Here is a 20619-nt window from a genome sequence, read left to right as displayed (position 1 = left end):
ATTTCCTCAAATTAAGGAAGCAAAAAAAAAGCAAAACCGAAGGAGAGACTTGTCTTACGAGCAAGAACGAGGGAGGCCTCTTCGAGACCCTACCTATCGAAGCCATGTTTTCACTGGGCAAATATGAGGTACCACAAGGCCTCTTTTACTAAAGGAATCCGCCTTCAAACGCGTTCCATAAAAAACGAAGTAGGACCCTATTTCAAGTGCAAGGAACTTGAACCGAAAAAAAGAAAGGCACTTTTCCTTTCCTATCTTTTCGCGTTAATGCGGAGCAGTCAGGTAACGAACTGGAAACCGGCTAACGTTACTTTTCCTTTTAAGCTTCGGAGTTGCAAACCGGCAGACCTTACTTTCTGAAAAAGACAGAAGTATGTTAACTGATCCTATTTCAGATCTAGAATAGCATTCAAACTAAGGCCGTTTTGAATTGACATAGCTTGACCTGTGAACTCTCAGCGCGTACGACAGTTGCTTCGACAAACATTCGATAGACTAGCTTTCGAAGTGCCACGATCCTATCGAGTAAAATCATCCCACGGGGATAACGGCCAGTGCAAGGCAACCCGCCTTACCACACTTTCCCTGAATGTAAGTTGCCTCAGTCAACCAGGAAGATCATGGCAGCTAGACTAATTTGAGATTAGATCAGTGTCATCTGTAGCTCCCTGGTAATGAACTGAAAAAGAGACTGATCACCGCTGAGAACAAGACGGCACAAGTTGTGGTTCTTCTCCAGTGTTGGCTAGCTGCTGGAACCCACCGAGTTCAAATCCGAGTTAGGAAATTAGACTCCGTGATATCGACCGACGCGACGCTATACCAGAAAGACTAAAGAAAGGTATGTATTTTAGTCACATGAATTTTGCGAATTGAAAATTTGGGCAAATTGACTCGGTTATATTTTTCGATAAAAGGTTTCCCTCGAGCCCCCTTCCAAAAGGAATAGAAGGCGAAAGCTAGACCTATTCGTTCGATAAAGTCTAGCTTTGTCAACTATTTGAAAAGGAAGATTCAAACAGGAAACTAATTCAACAGAAAAGAAAGCTAAGCTCAAGACAGGACTAGAGGAGTGCGCTCCACTCCGTGAGATCTTGTTCCCCCTCTCCGGTAGATCTATCCTCATCTCTACAGTTCTCAGTACCCACTCAGTTGCTCTAGTCACGCCTCTCGGATTCACTCCTCGAGGCTAGGAACAGTCCTGTGGCACCGGGTCGATACGGACTAAAGTCCATGTCTCCCCTGTCCAGGGCATACGGCTGCTGACTCTACTTAAGCAGCCTAGAACCCCGGACTGCGGGCTTTCGCTCTGACCCATGAAGGGATCAGAGCTCAGAACCCTGGCTTTCCTGACTAGATCTGATTCGTGGGTACTGCTCTCCTATGTTCTGAGGAACGATCTACCTCTGTTCCTTCCCTTCAACAACAACCCTCTCCATTCCGGATGAGTGAATAGAAGGACTTAAAAGAGAGAATAAAGGTGAGCAAACCGTAGAGATACCCGGGGACGAGTTAGGATCAGGAACAAGGAGAAGCGAGAACCACTTAAATGCAGGATTCTATTGTATTTCTGCCTTTGTTCCCCATAGCAACTGGGGATCGAAAAGCACCAAATTTGTTGACTCATTTTTGTAGGCGAGCGAGTTAGCGAAGAGGCTTAGGGATAAGAGAGTGTCGGTGCGTACGTAGCCTTCATTCTACTACGCTACACAAAGTCACTTAGCTCGACGTTAATTAAGAGAGTAAAGGAGGAATACCCTACATAGAAGAACCACAGTTCGCTTACAAAGGTATAACCTTTCGCTCCCCGGGGCTAAGCTGCTTCGCACCACTGATAGTTAATTAAGATTCCATTTCAAAGGCGCTACTTTGTTTCGCAAGCCTTTGTCATTGTCAGTCAACTAAGGTTGGCCCTCGGCCCCCTGTGAATCTGTAAATCAGAGAGCATGCCCCAAAAAAAGGGTGGTCCCCTATGCATTTCATTCTTTCCGGAACGCAAAGAATTAAAGTACCTGACCCCCCATCATGGTGAACCTCTCCTTGTGATCGGGATGAGGTAGATGCCTCCCAGCCGGGGGCGGATCGAATCGGAGTTTCCTTATGTAGCCACCGACCTACAGTTCTCCTTAAACTTCTGTGCTTGGTGGAAAAGAAGCGAACAAAGGTATGCTCGCTTGCTGTCTTGTTGTCTGCCGTGGACTGGGATCGCTCGCCAGCTAGGCCCTCTAGAAAAAAGTTGGAGCAACATTGTATGAGAACATATTACCCATCTTCGGGGACAAGGGGCGGAACGACCTCTCGATGTACTTACTGCAGCCCAGGACGGGCGTTGTCGTCTAGGCGTGACTTCTTGTTTTGATGTCCCCTACGCCTAGGACGTTGTCTAGGCCAAGAGCCATAGTTAGTTGTTGTTTCCATTTGGTTCTTCTTTCTCGTTGTTGATACCGGCAAGACCCAGCCAGATGATGATGTCTGCTGGTTGGTAGTGAGAGGACTATTAGTACCCGCAAAAAAAGGGCGCTGGTGAAAAAAAACAATCATTTGATTTAGTTTCTTGCTCTCCCTTAGCAACGGGAAAGGAGTCTATCTATCTGCCTAGCTTTGGTAGATTTCCCTCAACGCATTTCAAAAACGGAAATTCCACGAATCCCTGAGGTGGATAAGTCCGATGACTGAGCAGCAGTGCGGAATTGAGTTTCTGGTCCGGTGGATCTGATCTATAGTTAGGGGGCAATACATACCAAAAGGTTCGAAGAAGGAAGGCGCAGTATATAACCAACCCACCCATAGCCGGTCTAACTGCTGAGAGAGAAAAGTGCTTTTCTTTCCCTAAGAGTCCTCAAGTACACACAACTATTGCGGATCCTTTGCGAGATCAGGATTTTGGATTCATAATTTAGAATCAATCCATGTTAGGTCAACATCGAAACAGAGCATCTCAGTTGGCTCTGTCAAGGAAGTGAAACAGGCATTCCTAGGTTGAGGTTACCATTGGATTGACCCTCAGTCAGGCCTCCGATTCCAAGGAGTTGATTCAGCAAGTTCCCCCCGCTACCCCGCGGGAAGTCTAATTGGATCAATCGGCGGTTCCGTAATGAGTAGTCGAATACACATTGAGGGGGCCTTGCCTCCTCCTTCCCGCCCACACCTTCATTCTTTTCCTCCTCTCATATTAGAAAGCATACTAAACTTCACTCCAATATTTCTCCATTAGAAACAAGAGCAGCTCTACCTATCGGCCCTTGATGAGTAAGCTTAGCTATACCGCTTAGGTTGCAAAGCAACAAGCTCCCTTCTAATGCGTTATTGCTTGGAGCCTTCTCGCTTAGTAAGCCGCCTTCGGCCCTTCCTCCTTCTTACTATGTTTGGTATTCGCTCGCGGGTTTGTTTCTAGGTTCTTTCGTTCTTGGTTGGCTCTCTCTATTGTTGTTTGTAGATCGTGCGTCCTGCGCATTGATCCGGCAGCGAGACCCGCCCTGGTTGTAAAGCGAAGCGAGCCGTCCTTCCTTTCATTCATTAATTTGTCTTTGGTTTGTTTTTAAACTCGACCTTCTATCGGGACTGTGGTGACGAACCTTACTCCCCTCGGTCAAGTGGTTGACCCGTCTGTCCAATAAGTTTACTAAGTGAATGGGAATCCTATAGTTTGACCAGCCTGGGAAGAGTAGTCAGAGGCAATTCGCTAATATGGAGCTGTTCATATCGGCTTTCTTTCCTAACTAACAGGAAAAGAGAGACATGCGAGTTCGACTCTCGTTCTATCCATGTTCAGCAGTCCCTTTCCATCTTGGTACTGTTGATGGCAGTACCGCTCAACTACGAGATGCTTGAAAGTCGATGTATCAATAATGTTCCCAAGAGTAGCATCGAGCCTCGAAATGGCAAGCCATGCTTCAAGCTAAGTCAGTATGGATCTAATTGATTGCTAAATTGAAGGAACAATCTCTGTCGAAGATTCTCATTCTGAAGCAGGTGCCTAGTTCTGGAAGGATGGACGGGATCATACCAACTTGAATTGAAGAACATTCTATAACACTTGTTTTTGAGTGGGGAAGGAAAATAAGCACACAAGCGAACAACCATCTAACCGTCAGTCTGAACTCCCAGGATTAGTCCATCAGTAAGAAAAATCTTCCGTTTCCGTCATTCAGCAGTGGAATGGAATAGTTCGATGGTATTGATCGTCGAACCATTGATTGGAATGTCTATCGTGATAAACCGTGTAATTCTATAAGCTAAGCAGATGAGGCAACAAAGAACCTAACCGTCCTCTCTGATTGACTTCATCAGAAGATTCCTATGGTCTGGTTTACCTTTCTTCTTTCCTTGCAACCTTGGATCGATATGGTTCATTCATGGGCTATGCTCTTTCAATGGTTGACAGAAGAGGGAGACGGGCAAGGATGATCAGACTGCTTGGTTCGGTTCGTCAGAGGTATTAAAAAACCTTCTTTTTGGTCTTTTCTTTCTTGCCGCCACTTTAACAGGTGCCGCTGCAATGAGAGCGTAAGTTGCGTAGTTTTTTCTGGATTCCTTTTTTGGTGTGCTCTTCCTTTTTTTGGATAGAAAGAAGGGTTCAGTGGGAGGGCAAGGGGTAGTTAAGTTTTAGGTTGGCTCTTGTTTTTTACAGACTTTCTTTTCGGTGTAATTTAATAAAGAAGTAGCAGTTGTTCATTTCATTTCATTTTTTTTTGCATTGGTAGTTCTTTTTCATTTGAAAGGGCAAAGGGGGAAGGGAAAGGATTGACCCTCAGGGGTCATATTACTCAAGAAGACTTGGGGAAAATAGCAGGATTGGAAAAGTTCGAAGAGACTGAGGAAGACAAATCCATTGTCGAATCCTGTAGAGTGATAACATCGAACAGTGGGGGCTGGCTTCCACCCCTGAGAGAGCTTGATTTACCATAAATCCCGCCGATTCCTAGTGGGCCTAGATTCCGCGATAAGTTCCGAGAAATGGAGGAAATGATGCATTCAAAGTTCACAGAATTGCAAGAAAGAAAAATCCTTGAAAGAAAAACCAAACAAGACCAGATGTTCCCTATTGTTATCGGGAACGAGACTAAATGTTCTGCCTTAATGAGATGGACCTTGATTCCTCTCCGGCCAGGAAAAGATGCGGCTCCTCTTTGTTCTACTACCTTCATGCTCGGGTGAAGCCGGTTGGCTCACCAAACAAGATATATACTGTGAAATCATTGGTAACCATGCCTAACGGTCGGTCATCTAAGCTATCGGCCAAGGCAAGTGAGAGCTGTTCAAGAGTTGGGGGCATATCTTTAGCTCGAGCAGCATCCGCTCCCGAAATGTGAGTTAAGCTTTAAAAAAAGAAGAAGAGCTACGAGTGGAACAACTTCTTCTATTCCATGTTGGCGTCCAGCTCCTTCTGTCCCTCAATCCTCTTTTCTTCCCTTTTTTTACTATTATGCGTGGCATGCCCCCTGTTCGTATCTTAACAGGGCAACCTTCTCTTGCAAACAATCCCTTCATCTCTAACACCGGTAATGCCCCATCCCTTTAATACTACCTTCGAGGAATTTCTCTCGCGTCCCTGTAGTGATAAGAGCGCATTCTCTAACAGCTTTGAATCCGAGGTAGCCATCCTCTTGCCAATCCTAAACAAAAGAAAGAAAACCCCTACCCGCCTTCATTGGTTGAGTAAGGGGCATTTACCTATCAGTCCTAGTCCTAAGGCGCAATCGGGGCACTAAGCCCAATTACAGCTTGACTCCATAAATTAGACCTCATTCTCCTAGTCCTATTCCTGATTGTTATTTCGGAATCTGTGCCTGGGTGGTATCTTCTTACTATTGATTCAACCTCTTCGGGCAAACATTGTCACTTCCTTTATTTGAAAAAAGGGGTCTAGAACTACTGTGATCTGATACCTTCTTCCCTTGGTCTGGGTAGGTAGGTTATGTAGGCTACAACTGTTCATAGGTTGTTCGATCACAAAAGGCCAAATAATCGATTACTAGTATGCCGGATATTGCCAGGAGGCCCTTCCCCCTATGTTTGACTCATCCTAGATGGGTTCACACCTGTTGATTCCGGTCAAAGAAAAAAGCTTTTTCATGGCATCCGTCCCATCACACCAATCTACTTCAAGATAAAGAATGCTGGGTTGCTAGGAACAAACCCTGTGATTCAAAGTCTTGCCTAGAATTGCCCTAAGAAAAATGCACCCCATTAATTGATCCCTCTTTAGAGTAGTATAAGTACATCCTCGACTATAGCACGAGTAGAGTCGAGTTCTCGTACTAACCTAAGAGCAGATATGCCGAAATATTTCCACGTTCAAGCAGCTAATCAGTAAACGACTTCTCCGTAAAATCAATAAACGACTTCTCCGTAACAGTTTGAAGAGTGGCTCGCAACTCAAGTAGCGGCAAGAAAGGAGAGCAAGACTTCCTTTTCTAAAAGAAGAAAGAACTAGACTTCTATAAGAAGATTTTTATAATCGTAGATCATGGAATATTCATCTATCTTATTAGGTAACTACTTTAGCTGCTCTTGAAACTGAACCATCGTGAATAGAACTAGCGCTTAAGGACGAGTAGGATCTGTTAGCAAGTCATATTCAATCACCCGATCTTCTCCTTCCTAGCTTTTAGATTTTCTGATTCTCTCTTGGATTTTCATACACTTAGCCATGTACGTATCTTGGCTAAACTCGAACCTATAGTTGATCCATCCATACTCGGTAAAGAATCAAAAAGGTACTTGAAGACGACTTTGAATGGGAGGAGGTTTTCTTTTTATCCCCCCTAACCTTATTTTTATGTCTTCTTCATTCTCAGTCCCTACGGTCCATTGTAGGATGATTTTCCTAAGGCCTTTAATTCGTTAGCAAGGTGATCAGGGTCCTCTCCCTGGTCCTATCGAACCAGTGACTTCTCTCCTAGGATTGAATATGTTTTTCCTTTCCTCGATGGTTTCGCATTCCTATGTGGGTAGGATTCGCTAGGGATGAGCGGCTTATTTAGCCTATGTGAAGCGCGAAGCATAAGAGAAGAGTGTAGCGAAGCGAGTGTAATACTTGTAGCGAATATAAGTAGTGTCAAAGCCTACACTGTCTTGGCTCTGCAGATGTTTTCAGGACGAAGACGGTGATACGATACCACTCGCCAGTGATGATAAGATTCACTCATAGCATACGTGGAAGATACATCCTATTTTCTTTATAGATTTATTTGTTCAAAGAAAATACGCCTAAAAATCATTCAGGGAACCTACTCTTGGTATCCTTTACCACATTCACTTTCCACATTCCCTTTCTTTAGTTCAGACGCTATCGTACCTCAGGGAAAATCCAAATTTCTATCAACGATTCCCACCCAACTCTGGAATGAATCTCCCCTCTCTCCCTTAACATATTGAAGGCCTCTTATCCATCAATCACACCTTAATAGCTCAGACTTCCAAGCCTTGCTGGATGATGCAGAAGGGCCAACATCAGAGGATCAATTGAATAACCAACTCTCCCGCCCCGCTGCCGCTACTGCTCGAAAGCCTTTGGATCCCCTACAGGACTGTTATGAGCCCCTACAAGGAGTCAAAATCAAGCCGAAACCAGATACAGGAAGTGTTGACCCGGATCAATTGAGTGCGAGCCCTTTTATCTTGAGTTGATTCTCCTTATTTTAGAGTTGTGGCGAAGGTAAATTGAGCTCTGGCCTGTGGGGAAGGAAAAGGCTCTGACGAAGCTCCAGGGATTACAGGAAGGTTTAGGCCGCAGCTCCAAACAGTCAAAAAAGAAGATGGTCCCGCCCTTACTTTGGCTTGAGTAGTCATTTTCTCACTATCTTCTTCGTCTAGATTAGCCTTTTAGTAGCCTAGTAGGTTGTTTGAATGTCAGGAAAGGAAGAGGTGCTTTCTAAAACAGCCGTTACCGCTATGTTTCTTTTCAATAAGTTCTTTTAGAGCATCGTGCCCCACTGTCCGAATAAAGTGTGCGCCTAAGGTGTCATGTGTTCAAGAATATACGTCTAATAGAAATACTTTCCCAATCCGTATAAGAGGAAAGAAGGGTCCGGCAATAAGCAGTAGAAGAATAACCCGCAGAAGAAGTTTAATCGCTTCCAGAGATTGGAGCCAGACAAAGATAAGACTCCACGGCGGCACGATCGGGATGATCGGGTCAAAAATGAGTCAAAACTTGTAAAACCCCGGTTTTGGCCTTGTTACTAAGGAGAAATTGACATACTTAGCAAACAGAGATAGAATTGTTTCAAAAAGAGATCAGGAAAGAGCCATTTCCCAACCAAATAAAACAGGAAAGCATGAGGCTCGAAGCCCTTTCTCATTTCGAATTTCATCTTAGTATCGGTAATGCCCCACCGAAAAGTATTTCATCGCAATCACACGCTAGCTTGGTTGGAAAAGCTCGTTTGCACCCACTAACTAATACCTTCTCGTCAGTATGGAATTCTCCATGCTTTCGCCTTGCTTTGTAGTCATTTTCTATCAGTAATCGGTCCAAACTCAATTTCAAGAAAAAACTCTATCTCGCCTGTGGCCAAAAGTAGTGAAAATGGTATTTAGCTTAGTCAATATACAACACAACTGCTGATTCTTCACGAGATGAAAACCCTTTGTCCTCCGTCTGTAGGGCAATTCCTGAGAAGAGAGCTACTAGCCCTTGTTTTTGTCATGTCCACAGGCCTTTCCATTCGTCTTTATTCATCTTTCTTCCGGCAATCTATGTATAATTCTACTTCTTGAACCACCGAATCCGCTTTTGAAAATGGATAACTAGCTCCATTCTGCGTCAATTACTAAGGATGGGCCCAAAGCACACTTTTGAAAGGCACCGGTCACCTTAAAAACCCCAAAAGTAGGAAGTCTAGCGTGCTTTAGTGCTGCTCTTCGATCAGATGCTTTCTCATTGAACGAGGCATATTAAAGGGAAAGAAGTTCCAGGTCGAGTCCAGAGAAGGTGATAGTTGATTTTGATCATGAAGTTGGCACTGGACTTTGGAATTGATTCTGGACCCCACCTGCTCAGGACGCCCCGCCTGCTCAGGACGATCCCATTACGGATTTTCTGGAGGGGGACACGCTTGACCCAGCATAAAAATGGGAATTCAGAAACATTCTGAATTTCTTGAAGACCAAAAGCAGAACGAACCTTCAAAATGAGTGAATCGTAATAAAAAGATGTTGGGGGCGAGGGTAGTAGTTACGAATCCAGGGCAATCAACCACTATCTAAAAACCCAGGTTGGACAACTGCATGCTGGGGGATTAGCAGGGGATTTTGTGGTAAAGGAATTACAGAAATGGAAAAGGGACTTCCAAGCTCAGAAGAGACGGTCCCACTTCTATCAGGGCCTTCTCGGGGTCTTGAGCAATGTTAATTTGCATTGATTGCAAATAGGGTGCGGGATTCTCTGACGCAAACAAAGAAATGGTCCCGGAGAAAGGAATCAGTCTCTTCAGTCCGGCGCATGCCTCAAATTCTTTTTTCCTTTGAATTACTCATTTTTTTGAATTTCGCACCGGAAACTTTTCTAGGAGAAGTCTGAATCCGTTCCGTTCGGATATTGATCGGTCTTGGTTTGACATGGTTTACGCGTTACTGGTTCTCGGAAGAGTCAATTTCTCCATTAGCGAAACCCTTTATTACCCTACCTTTGGACTCGTATTTTGTTTGTACACAATCAACGGAGGCCCCCCCGACATATGTTGCAATGTCTTCAATAGCATGCTCTTACTTCGTCTTTCCCTTAATAAGTCATCAAATTTGGTGCTTTTCGATCCCCAGTTGCTATGGGGAACAAAGGCAGAAATACAATAGAATCCTCCATTTAAGTGGTTCTCGCTTCTCCTTGTTCCTGCTCCTAACTCCTCCCCGGGTAGTTCCCAATGTTTGGCACTTTCCATACTTTGTGGGTGCAACATCAACAAATTCGCTCATGATCAAGTTACAACCTAAGATCTATGACTATATTATGTTAACTGTTCGTATTTCATTCATTCCATCGGTATGCTCCCAGGTACCTGTAATTGTGATCTGTTTGCTAGAACCAACAGGTCTTTCTGTGGAAACCTTCATGAGCAATCGCCGTTTTTTGATGGTTTTTCCGCTTTTCACAGCTGCTCTTTCCACACCCCCGGATATCTGGTGCCAAACCGTCGCCCCTTTCCTTATATATTCGATAATCGAGTTTGCTATCTTTGTGGCATTGATTGTACAAGTTCGTGAAGAGGGCTGGATGAGTAGAATGAGGGAAAGCGGCTCGATCAAGAAAAAAGAGGAGTAGACTAGAAAACCTAGAACTTCAAAAGTCACTATCAAGGAATTCCCGAGCAATTCTAAACCAACTTATGCTCCGTATAGATGGAATCTTAGATAAGAACCTAACAAAAGTTTCGCGACTCCTTCATGGTATACAGGTTTTAGTATATAAATAATGTCAATTCGAACCTGACAACTCGTTATCATCTGTTGCCCTAACTGAGTCCATTAGCTCTTGTTGCCCTTCTATGGTGGGGATCCATAGATTGTTCATTTTATGAAATATCTGATAAAGTAAAAAAAAGACAGGTGGTTGCAACAATCACAAACCATAGAAAAAAATGCATATCCCGTCTGGGCTCTAGTTTCGGGTTCTCCTAGACCACCATTATGAACCAAAAACAACCATACCTAGTGAAGGGGAGCTCTTCGCAGCTGTCAGTGGAAAGATGGAAATTGGTTCTAAAAGAGCCGAGCTAGGGATAAGAGATATGGTTGGTTGGCAGAATGGAAGGAATGCTATTCTAACGGGAACAGGGAAAAGAATGGTTCCCAATACAGGGCCCGAAGAAGAGAGACGAAAGGAAGTACTGAAAGAAGAAATAAAGTACGCGGATCAAAGTGAAAAATCACATAGCTACTAAGTCGAAATGTCTAATGAGAATGGAGATCAAGAGGGACATGAAATCCATTAGCAGCTCTATCAGTTATTTCATTATTAGCATTCCTTAACCAATAGAACAAGATAGAGATCACAAGCGTTATCAGTCTCCAGACGCATCTATCTATAAAAAGGAGTAGGGAACCTGATATGAGATACACACTGGAGTCAAGGATTGAGACCACTAGTGAGAAGGCCAATAAATCTTTATTTTGTATCGGAAGGGAAAGAAGGACCATCCATTGGCAAGCACTAAAGGTAGGAATCTAGTGGCTGCTGCATCAAGATCCATCCATGATTTTACACTCTAGAGGAGAGAACTTCTATGAGCCAGCTTTGTAGCGACCTTTCTTATGCGGAAGCAAAACCTGTATTTCTATATGAGTTTCCTTCAGTTGCTTAGGGTGAGCAAGCCCATAATATTCCGTTTATATTCTGTCTCCCTTTTCTGTTGGAGTTACATAGGAGTGGTCCATAGGGGGGGCACTAGTTACTGGTTGGGAACCATCGGTCCATAGGCGCGCGAATAGGGGTCCATCCAGTTTATTGTTTTGGGGTTGTGTGTGGGACATTCCTCTTGATGTGGAAAAATAGGCTCTTAGGGCATATGCTGCCTTTACCGGAAAAAGAAAGTCAACGGACTTCATGGACGAGGAGGTGGAGGATGAATGGTATGGCTTGCTCACTTGCTTAAAAACTTATTTTCAAAAATAAGGAGACATAATATAAATCTCTGAATGGAGAAAAGCATATTCTGGTATTTGCCCATAAGCTTATTCAAAATAGGAGTGCTACATAAGCATATGCTAAAGGGGGAGGAATCCATTTATTATTTCTTTCTTAGCCTGGGCCCAACTATGTACAGAAATCTATCTATTATTGCCTGCATCGACATCAAAGTAAACTCTCGTTGATGATAGAAGAACAACTCTTAGGGCAGTTGCAAGGAAACTATGAGCTATTTATTGTTCCTTTCTTAGAAAAAAAAGATAAAGGATGTCTTATGGTCTATTTTCTTACTTGACTATCCTGCCTGACTTGGCCAATAAAAGATACCTAGCATGACACATCAACTACGCCATCTGAGCCTGTCCACTTGCTAGTCAGGAAAAATAACCGCTCCGTTCTGTGGGCTTCTTTCGCAGCTCTCTTCATGCTCGCTTTGCGAGTGCAACCGAGTTCAATAAACAGTTCATTCTAATTCATAGACTATGCTGGTTTCTATCTAAGAGTCCTGTGAGACGCTTCCTTCTCATACACATCTGAAGCAACGTTTGATCATCCGCATTAGAGAGTTTTGCAGGTCCTTGAGAGAACGTTATCCAGTCAGTTATGACTTGACCATGGTCTGAGGTGAAATTGGTCTTGGTCCATAAAACGAAAGGTGCTGGGCAAGCGCAGAGAAGTCGTCTGAAGGGGAGTTCCATAGGAATGTTCAACTTCGATCAACCTTGGTTTGGTCCCATGCCTAAAAAAGACAGAAGGTCAAAAACAAAATAGGGGTGATATAACCCACTGCTCACCTAAGAATGTACTGACGTAATCCCTACTATGGCTTCCCGAAGGATCCAGCTGCTAAGAGGGTCCGAGCCATAACGGATTGATGTGACCGTAGCGACGACTAGAATCGATCTGAATGAGGCAGTTATGGGACTTATCTTATATAACAATATATATGGAGGAAGGATTCAAAAAACGTGGGGGTCAAGGTGTATAATACGAGCTCCACTTTCAGGTAATGAACTAGCTTAACCCTGATTGCTTAAGGTTTAATACAGTCATGTTGGATCTGCTACTAAGAAAGGAAGAGAAAGCCTGATTGCGACAGCTCAACAGGATGAGACATCTCTTATTTACAGAACTGTGCCAACGTGTGCCTACATTGTTTGATTTACCAGTTCCGGGTATTGGATTTTTTTTGGAATAGAAAGAATGAAACTAGTACCAGCTTATCGCCAACCGTGCTTTCTACCAACTCCTCCAACTCCAGACGAGAATATGGATTGCGATTTAGCCGCACCTGAGCCCGCAACTGCTGCCTCTACTCCGCCTACTTCTTCTGCCGACTTCGCCAGCCTTGCGGGGTACCAATTTCCTCCTGCTTTGTGTGCGTGCCATTGACTCCTTTAATGGGTCGAAACCTACTTAGTTCTCATTTTTATTTCGTCTATACAAGAAAAGAAGGATTTGTGTTTAGCAAGACAGAGAATTGAATAAGTAAAAAGAAAGTCGTGTGTACCCTTTACCGAAAAGCAAATATGACAGATAGGGTACGACATATTGCTTATTCCTGATTGATCTAGTTGACGACAGTTGCCTTGTTGGACCGATTGTGGATTGGAATAGAAGTTTCTTATATACAGATATTTGTGTTTACTGATTTCGCATACTGGGAATGGAACTTGATGTAACCCATTGGAAACTCTCTTTGAGACTCATTATCTATTATATACGACAGGCTAATTAAGTCCTTCAATATCAGAAAGGAGTCTTTCCTTACTTCCTTACACAAAACTGTTATGTTGTTATGCTGCTCGTGCAATCAAAACTTAGAATAGAAGAAAAAGAGTTCCCTCGGGACCCATCCTCTTCTCCTTTTCTTTTGTGACTATCATGAGAAGAATTCCATTCCAAGAAGTCAAATAACAAGAAAAAGAAACGAGGTAAAGATCCGTTGTTACCAGTACCGACGAAATGGAGAAAGTGTCCTCCGGGAACGCAATCTACTACAATAGTTGGTGTAGCCAAAGAAGAGGATATCCCCTTTTTTGACCCATTGCTCTTCATACCAGACCCATACCATAGCTACAAACACTTTGAAGTCGGAGGACACTGGCCAGATCGCCTTCTTGAGGCTCTCTGGGCTTATCGGACGTCAATCTGTATAGCAACTGGTCCCCTTCTCCTTAGTCGTTGGCATGGACGCCATTCTTCCTAGTGAACTCGACGCTTCCTTCCCTGTGCGTTCTGCTCGACGACGATATGAATGATAATCAAAAGTGAGAGGCGCTGCTCTCGAAACTTGACCTCCTCGATTCGATCGATGGGAGAAAAAAAAGGTTACCAGCGGCAGAGCATGCACAAGTCTATCAACGTCAACTCAGCCATTCTTTGGACCGATCCTACGAATAAGAGGCATTAACAAAGCATTTATGAGACACCATACTTTCAATAGACAAGGGCCAGCCCGAAGATTAACAGGATCTTTCTCCAAGCTAAGTTTCTACCCTTAAGGGAACCGGCCACGATGCGTGGGGGTATCGGTGCTGATAAACTCGTCTCCTCTCATCTTACCTGGAAATGGAAATAAATTATGGTAGATTACCTACCTCATCTGAGATGAAGGAATTTCCTACTTAAGATTCATATGCCTATTTTGCTGTTGATGTGGAGGAATTGGTACTAGCCTACTCGATATGTTCATTGCCTGGTTCGCTATAGGAAGTGCTTTCAGCAAATGAGGAGGGGAATATTCATAGGTATGAATCTTCCTTCAATGGTTAAGGTTGAAGTGAAGGCAAACCTTCTTTGAATTTTGATGCCTAATTATTTAGCTCTGGTATTGAGAAAGAAACCATTCATACGGCCAGGTCACAGGAACGCTTCTTCGGCTTACAATTCCGAGTCAACAACCGTAACTCGAGCACTTAGCCCTAGCTCTTGCTCTTTCCTTCCTTGCAACGGGCTGCCTGTGTGCCTACTAATATTTACTTACCTCAATGGTGCGCTAACTTTAGAACGAGGATTTTCCAAATTCGTATTAGGGGGGGCTATGCAGCAATTCGACCACTGTTACTGTACTAGATATCTCAGGCTTATCCTAAAGAAATTATGGCTTCGCTTCTCTTCTTCCGGGTGATGGATATAGTCTCGATGGCTTTGCCCAAGTATGGCATAAAAGTCAAATAGGATATCCTTCAAAAGGGAATTTCCAGTGTGAGCACCTTACCTCTTTTAGGGAAGGCTATTTACCAAGCGAGTCTGCACAGCATGCTACGAAACATAAGAATCATTTTAAATCCCATTTGCACCCGGATTCAGCTTCTTTCGAACTAGCAAATGCACTTTCAGAGCCAACAACGGATCGGCTTGGCCCATTCCCCATCTGGGGAAGAAAGAGTACCTAGATCTGTATCTACTAAGTATGCCCTGAAATTCATGTTATGATCCAGTCTTTCCCAAAGCTAGGGCTTCTTTTCGCATCCCTATCCTCCACGTCATCCTGTACCAGACCCAGAGTCAAAACTAAAAAGAGAATGAAGTCTCGAAAACTCTTAATTAATAAATATTCGTGCGCCTACTTTGCTTATCCTTCTCTACCTCATTATAGATAGTTGGGTAGAGCGAGAGGGATAGCAATGACTTGAAAAGGGAAGGTTTTTTACGGCTAAGATGTTTCAGTTCACCCTGACATGAAGCTACCACTTCTCTCCTATTGTTTCAAGCTGTTATCTCATTGCCCCCTTTTAGTAGCACCTTTGACCTCTATCGCTCAGAGCACAAATCGTTGTGCTCCTCACTGCTCAAGAGACTTCTTATTTTCTTCTTACCCTTCGAGAAATCGGGGCAGCTGAACTCTTTCTCTTTTGGTAGCGGATTCCCTCTTCAACTACATGCAAACGAAAAAAAGTGCAATGTTTCCGTTCTTTTCTGGATCGCATTCCTCCAGCTTTTGTTCTTTCTGACGAAAATCACTCTTCTTTACTGGGATTCCAGTATGCGACTATTGCTTTCGCTTTCACCACTCGTAATAATAGTGATCTTATATTTGTATTGCAAAATGTAGAGGGAACTACTCGCTAATGGTAGTAAAACCGCCCTGCTCTTCTTGGTTAGTATGGAGAGAAGTTATCCGAAAGGTTGAAAGATGCCAACGTGAGCTAGCGTCTCGTTATGCTTAATAGCATTCCAATCTTTTAATAATAATCACTACTTGTATCTCTTTTTCTTCGCTTGGTTGATTAGTTTCACTACTTCAAATAAAACAATGAACCTTTTCCTGTGTGGCCAAAGGTACTACGTTCCTAAAGTTCGAATTGATCATTCAATCGATCTAGGAATCATGCATGGCACAAGGTAAAGGATGGAATGAGACATCTGATAAAGAGCCTAGAATGACCTTTCCTGATCTTCTGAAGGGTAAGAATAAGAACTCTGTTGTATCGATGCATTGCTCTCAGGCGAGATTGAGCACAAAAAAAGGTGCATCAAGGCGTGAATAAGGAAGAAGTCACCTTTGTCAGTTTTCAAATTGAGGACCAACTGTGCTCCGAAAGTGAGAGAAGAGATCTCAAAAGACCGACACCCACATCAAGAGAAACAGATGAAGCAGCTCAAGCAGAGCTAGAAACGGAAGCTGAAGCGGCATCTTCTTCCTTTTTCCATACAGAGAAAGGTGCCTTTGCTTAGATTTTTTTCTTTGATCAGAATTCCTTAGAAGAAATTGGAAGAAAACCGTAGCGAAACGGTTGAACCTTAGCAAAGTATTTTGGGTTCATTACAACCTTCTCCTATTCAGAATCGGAGAATAGGAACGAAGTAGCTCGCCTAAAGAGGAACTAAAATTCTTCTTTATTTTTTCAAGAAACTAGATTCTCAATAGAGTTGCTTACTACGAAAAGTAATATGCCCCACCTTTAGTGATTAGATGGATCACTAGCCCTTACTCTCAGTCACCGATTCAAGAACGAATACCGAGACAGAAAAAACCCTTGCTGGTCTACTGCTTGATGGCTTTACATCGCTAAAGAATCTGTAATGGACAGCAAGAACTCTGAATCAAGAAAAGTACCAAATCGATTGGAAATGTACGCTCCTGTGGGAGTCGAACCCACCGCATAGGTGCCTTGTTCTACCGAGAGATGAACTAAGGAGCGGCAACCGCTACATTAGTTCTTTGTACCGCCCAGAAGGGCACGAGAGAAAAAACAAAACCAATAAAAGATCAGACGAGACAGAATTGGTAACGTGAACGTCTTTTTGTCTTCTTGCCTTAGTTTCATATAACTCAACCTCGCTTTCCAAAAAAGAAGTACTGATTGAGATTTCCCTTTTATGATGGCTATCCCGTTTCTATTAATTACTGAATTTCTTGTCTATTGGCTGGAAACTTGAAAGGCTTACCACGGGATCAAAGGCAGAAGAACTTTTAGGATTGGCTAGAGGGGAACTACTCCACCAATCCCATTTTTTCACGGGAACCCGATGTTATTAGATTCTATTCATTCATTCTGAATCTTTTATCATATCGCTTATTACGGCTATCTTTAGAATTTCATTGACTATACATGTTTCTTTCCATATGAGCTATTCCCTTTGCTTTCAATCTGTCTTGTGCCACTCCAGCTTTCACTCAAGACATTCTTTGCCTGTCGACCCTCACTCTTCCTCTTGCTTCCTTAGGAAAGAGCATAAAGAAGGCACCGAAAACAGGTGGGAAAGGAAAGGTATACTTTTCACAGCCGACAAGCGGCGCATTTAAGCCCTAAAGAACTATCTTCCTGGAAAAAACTCACTCGATCACCGGCTTTCAGGGGATTCCCCCACTTAAGAATAAAGGGGCATAGACTACGAAAGAGCTACGTTCACTTGATGAATGGTAAAAGGTATTCTATTACATAACGAGAGCATATGAGTGGAATACGATACTATCGAGCTTTCCGAAAGTGTGAGCTGAAATTCAGGGGTAATCACACCCTTGTCTCTATCACAAGCTATTGGAATTGGCTGGAACTTTCTATACCAAAAAGGGATATATATATATATAGGGGTTTGTTTTATTGATGCAATAGAGATCTTTCATAGATGGATCCCGATATGATCTTATTGATACGAGAATTAGAATCAAATAAAAGTGTTTTCTGATGCATGAACTCTTTTCTTTAGGTTAATCAGCCCTTACTTGCATTGATTTAAAGGTCCTATTTCCCGTTCCTTGCGGACTTGGTAATCTAACAACCCTTCAGGGGAGAGGATTATAGGACACCATAGCTTATCTGCCTTGATTTCTGAAACCAGAACTACTTCGGCCTTCCCTCAACTGATTGACCTAGCCGACCTATGACTTATGTTGTGTATAGATTGACAAATTGCTGGGTCTACCCTCAGGGCGCCCTATAACTTATGCTGGGTGCCAGGGAAGAAAAGAAAGGGAAAGCGGTCTTATTCAAGCCGAAGGGGAGCTCGGATAATTGAATGAAGGTTGGGACAAAACTCCAAAATAACAGATCCTTTCCTACTAGTTTGCTGTTCCTGTTGGGAAAGCAAGAAATGGGATAATCATTTCCAGTCAATTTCTCCTAGTTTTCCTTTTGGAATTCCAGTCAGAAAATCAATGAAATAGGATTTGGATCAGAAAATCAGGAGAAGAAAAGCAACCGAACCATAGATCCTGCTTTGGCCAACCCTCAATTACCAAGTTCTTACTATCTAACCTAGCTTTTTTCCATCTATCTAACCTTTGTCTATGAAACCTTGAATGCCTCTATACAGTGACGAAAATAGGGTTGTACCTGTAATAACATCTCTTGATACTAGTATTCTAGCTTATGGTTCATGTGGGATTCCTTGATACTTCCTATAGCTCTTCTTTTGCAGATACATTAGCAACTTTGGCCTCTATGATTTTGATTACTGAGGGACTCTGATACCAGTCTTGGTGCAATCGTCAGGGTCACCCGCCTACAGTTTTCGCCATAGAAATTTTACAAGATGAGGATGGTTATGATCCTAAAAGGTATGATGACATATAGAAATTCCAAAATAGGTAAAGTCACCACCATAAGCTGAGGTGAAAGACCGAGTTGTACTTTTCAAAACTCTGCCCTGTTTATTATCTGTGGTGATAAGTTTTACATAAGATCATTTAATGGGATGCACCTTATCAGGATGCAGATCTAGATCACAAGTAAGCAGTGATGCACGAGACAGCTCTATCTCTTTTCACAAGTACAGATGGCCATCAAAGATTAGCAAAGCTATACCAAAAATAGGTTCACGTAAGAAAGTGCCTATTACTTTGCGTAGGAATGCCCGTTTTAGTTTACGAAAGAGTGCACGTAGAATAACAAAAGGGGTTATTCATGTGAAAGCCAGTTTCAACAATACCGAAATCATAACATTAACATTTCTATATTCGAATTTGAGATATATATACCAGACCTGAGTAGTAAGTGTTGACTCATGCGAGTCACTCCTTCTTCGCTTTGACTTCTTGGCTGGCTTGATGCTCAGTCTGGCCAATGGGATGACCCCCTTTTCTCTACTTTGTTTAGCTTTGCGAATGGGTGACCCCCTTTTAGGCGACTTCGAACCCCATATTCATACCACTTTCCCACCTATGTATTATTTTTTAAAAGAAAACCGTAGGAATCTCTCCGAGGGTAGTAGGTCGGGGGAGCACCTTCCCTTTGCCTTATGGGACCCTCGATCATACACTTTTCTGATAGCCAGAAAGGAATGACCTAACTTACCACTGAGTAGGCGCCCTTTTTCTTTTCCTTCTAAACTAGCTGCTCTCGCTCTACCAGTTCGTACTGAACTTTCACTTTCATTTATTTCATTTATAGGCGGGCTTGATTTTTCGATTTGCATTATCCGTTGGATCCAAATCCATATCATTATCCTGATATTTACTAAGTCCAATTTGAGAATACTTTTTTCTTTTTGAGTCCCTTTAATTGACATAGATACAAGTACTCTACTAGGATGATGCACAATAAATAGTCAGGATAGCTCAGTTGGTAGAGTAGAGGATTGAAAATCATCGTGTCACCAGTTCAAATCTGGTTCCTGGCATAGAACAAACAATGAATGCCTTTTCGGGAAAAAAAAGGGCCACATATTTTTTATAGGTAAAAGCTTTTTTTAAGGGGAAGAATCATCAACAAAAAATCCAGGAAAGAACAGCGAAGGAAAAACGTGAAAAAACAAGTGTTTTCCCGAAACGGAATAGCAGAAATTCCATACGTTGATCACCAATGTTGCATGTATTTCCTTAAGCTGGAGTACTTTGAGTTAGAAGGCCTACTTTATTCGTCCTTTTAAAGCCTACTTATTCGTCTAGCTATTTCCAATTCTAATAAATAACCCGATCATATCATATCTTGGAAAACCCTAAGACTACCCAAGGCTGTACCCTACAGTGTTACCTATAGTCTATACTTGTGTATATGTTGCCTTTTGGGGTGGCAAGCTAGAACCAAGTTTTCTAGGTATCAATTCCAATTTAAGTCAATGATCCTCATTTTCTCCGACATTAAGAAGATTACTGGTAAGGTGACCAACCATCACGCAGGATTCCGGGTCGGAGTAGCACCTCTTGCCTGATATATACAGGTCGTTACTGGCGATTCGTTTGTGCCCTATGGTGTTCAATTGCCCGTTTGTTCCCTCCCCCTCGGGATGGGTCAACCTACTTTGCCCGGTCAGGCGCTCCAAAATGCTCTAACTAGACCGCCGACACCCATGATTTGTCCATCATTAAAAATGGCATTTCGTAAGGGCTCATAAGGTAGGAGGAATCACAGATCCTCCGTGCACTTTCGCCTAGAGTTAGTTTTATTTTTCACTACTGTTTGAGTGGTGGCTAAACCCTCAAACTTTTCCTTGAAATGAAATAAAGATCTAACTTTATTCCAGTAGTGGTTTCCGCAAATGTAGATAATCTTGTTGATTAACACCCACTTTCCATACCCTGCAATTCAGAGGCCATCATCTCT

The 20619-nt window shown here is 42.9% G+C and overlaps 1 long non-coding RNA gene, 1 other non-coding gene and 1 pseudogene across 3 annotated transcripts; 1 reads left to right on the top strand and 2 right to left on the bottom strand.

Moving 5' to 3' along the window:
- Positions 1–2023: 2023 nt before the first annotated feature.
- Positions 2024–3043, bottom strand: LOC123088318 (uncharacterized; annotated as a pseudogene).
- A 1498-nt stretch (positions 3044–4541) lies between these two features.
- On the bottom strand, positions 4542–20147 carry LOC123088308 (uncharacterized). Of its 2 annotated transcripts, none has more exons than XR_006441841.1 (3): positions 19929–20147; positions 14018–14022; positions 4542–4552 (listed from the first exon to the last, which is right to left on the bottom strand). It is a non-coding gene; the product is annotated as an uncharacterized lncRNA (long non-coding RNA). The 2 variants fall into 2 exon arrangements; XR_006441843.1 differs by lacking the exons at positions 14018–14022; positions 19929–20147 and adding exons at positions 7893–7894; positions 9682–9881.
- On the top strand, positions 19624–19696 carry TRNAF-GAA (transfer RNA phenylalanine (anticodon GAA)). Its single transcript has one exon. It is a non-coding gene; the product is annotated as a tRNA-Phe (tRNA).
- Positions 20148–20619: the final 472 nt, after the last annotated feature.

Source organism: Triticum aestivum, chromosome 1B, assembly GCF_018294505.1.
Source record: "Triticum aestivum cultivar Chinese Spring chromosome 1B, IWGSC CS RefSeq v2.1, whole genome shotgun sequence".
NCBI lineage: Eukaryota > Viridiplantae > Streptophyta > Magnoliopsida > Poales > Poaceae > Triticum > Triticum aestivum.
The sequence above is the reverse complement of the archived record's forward strand: the minus strand, read 5'-3'. Positions and strand labels throughout refer to the sequence as shown.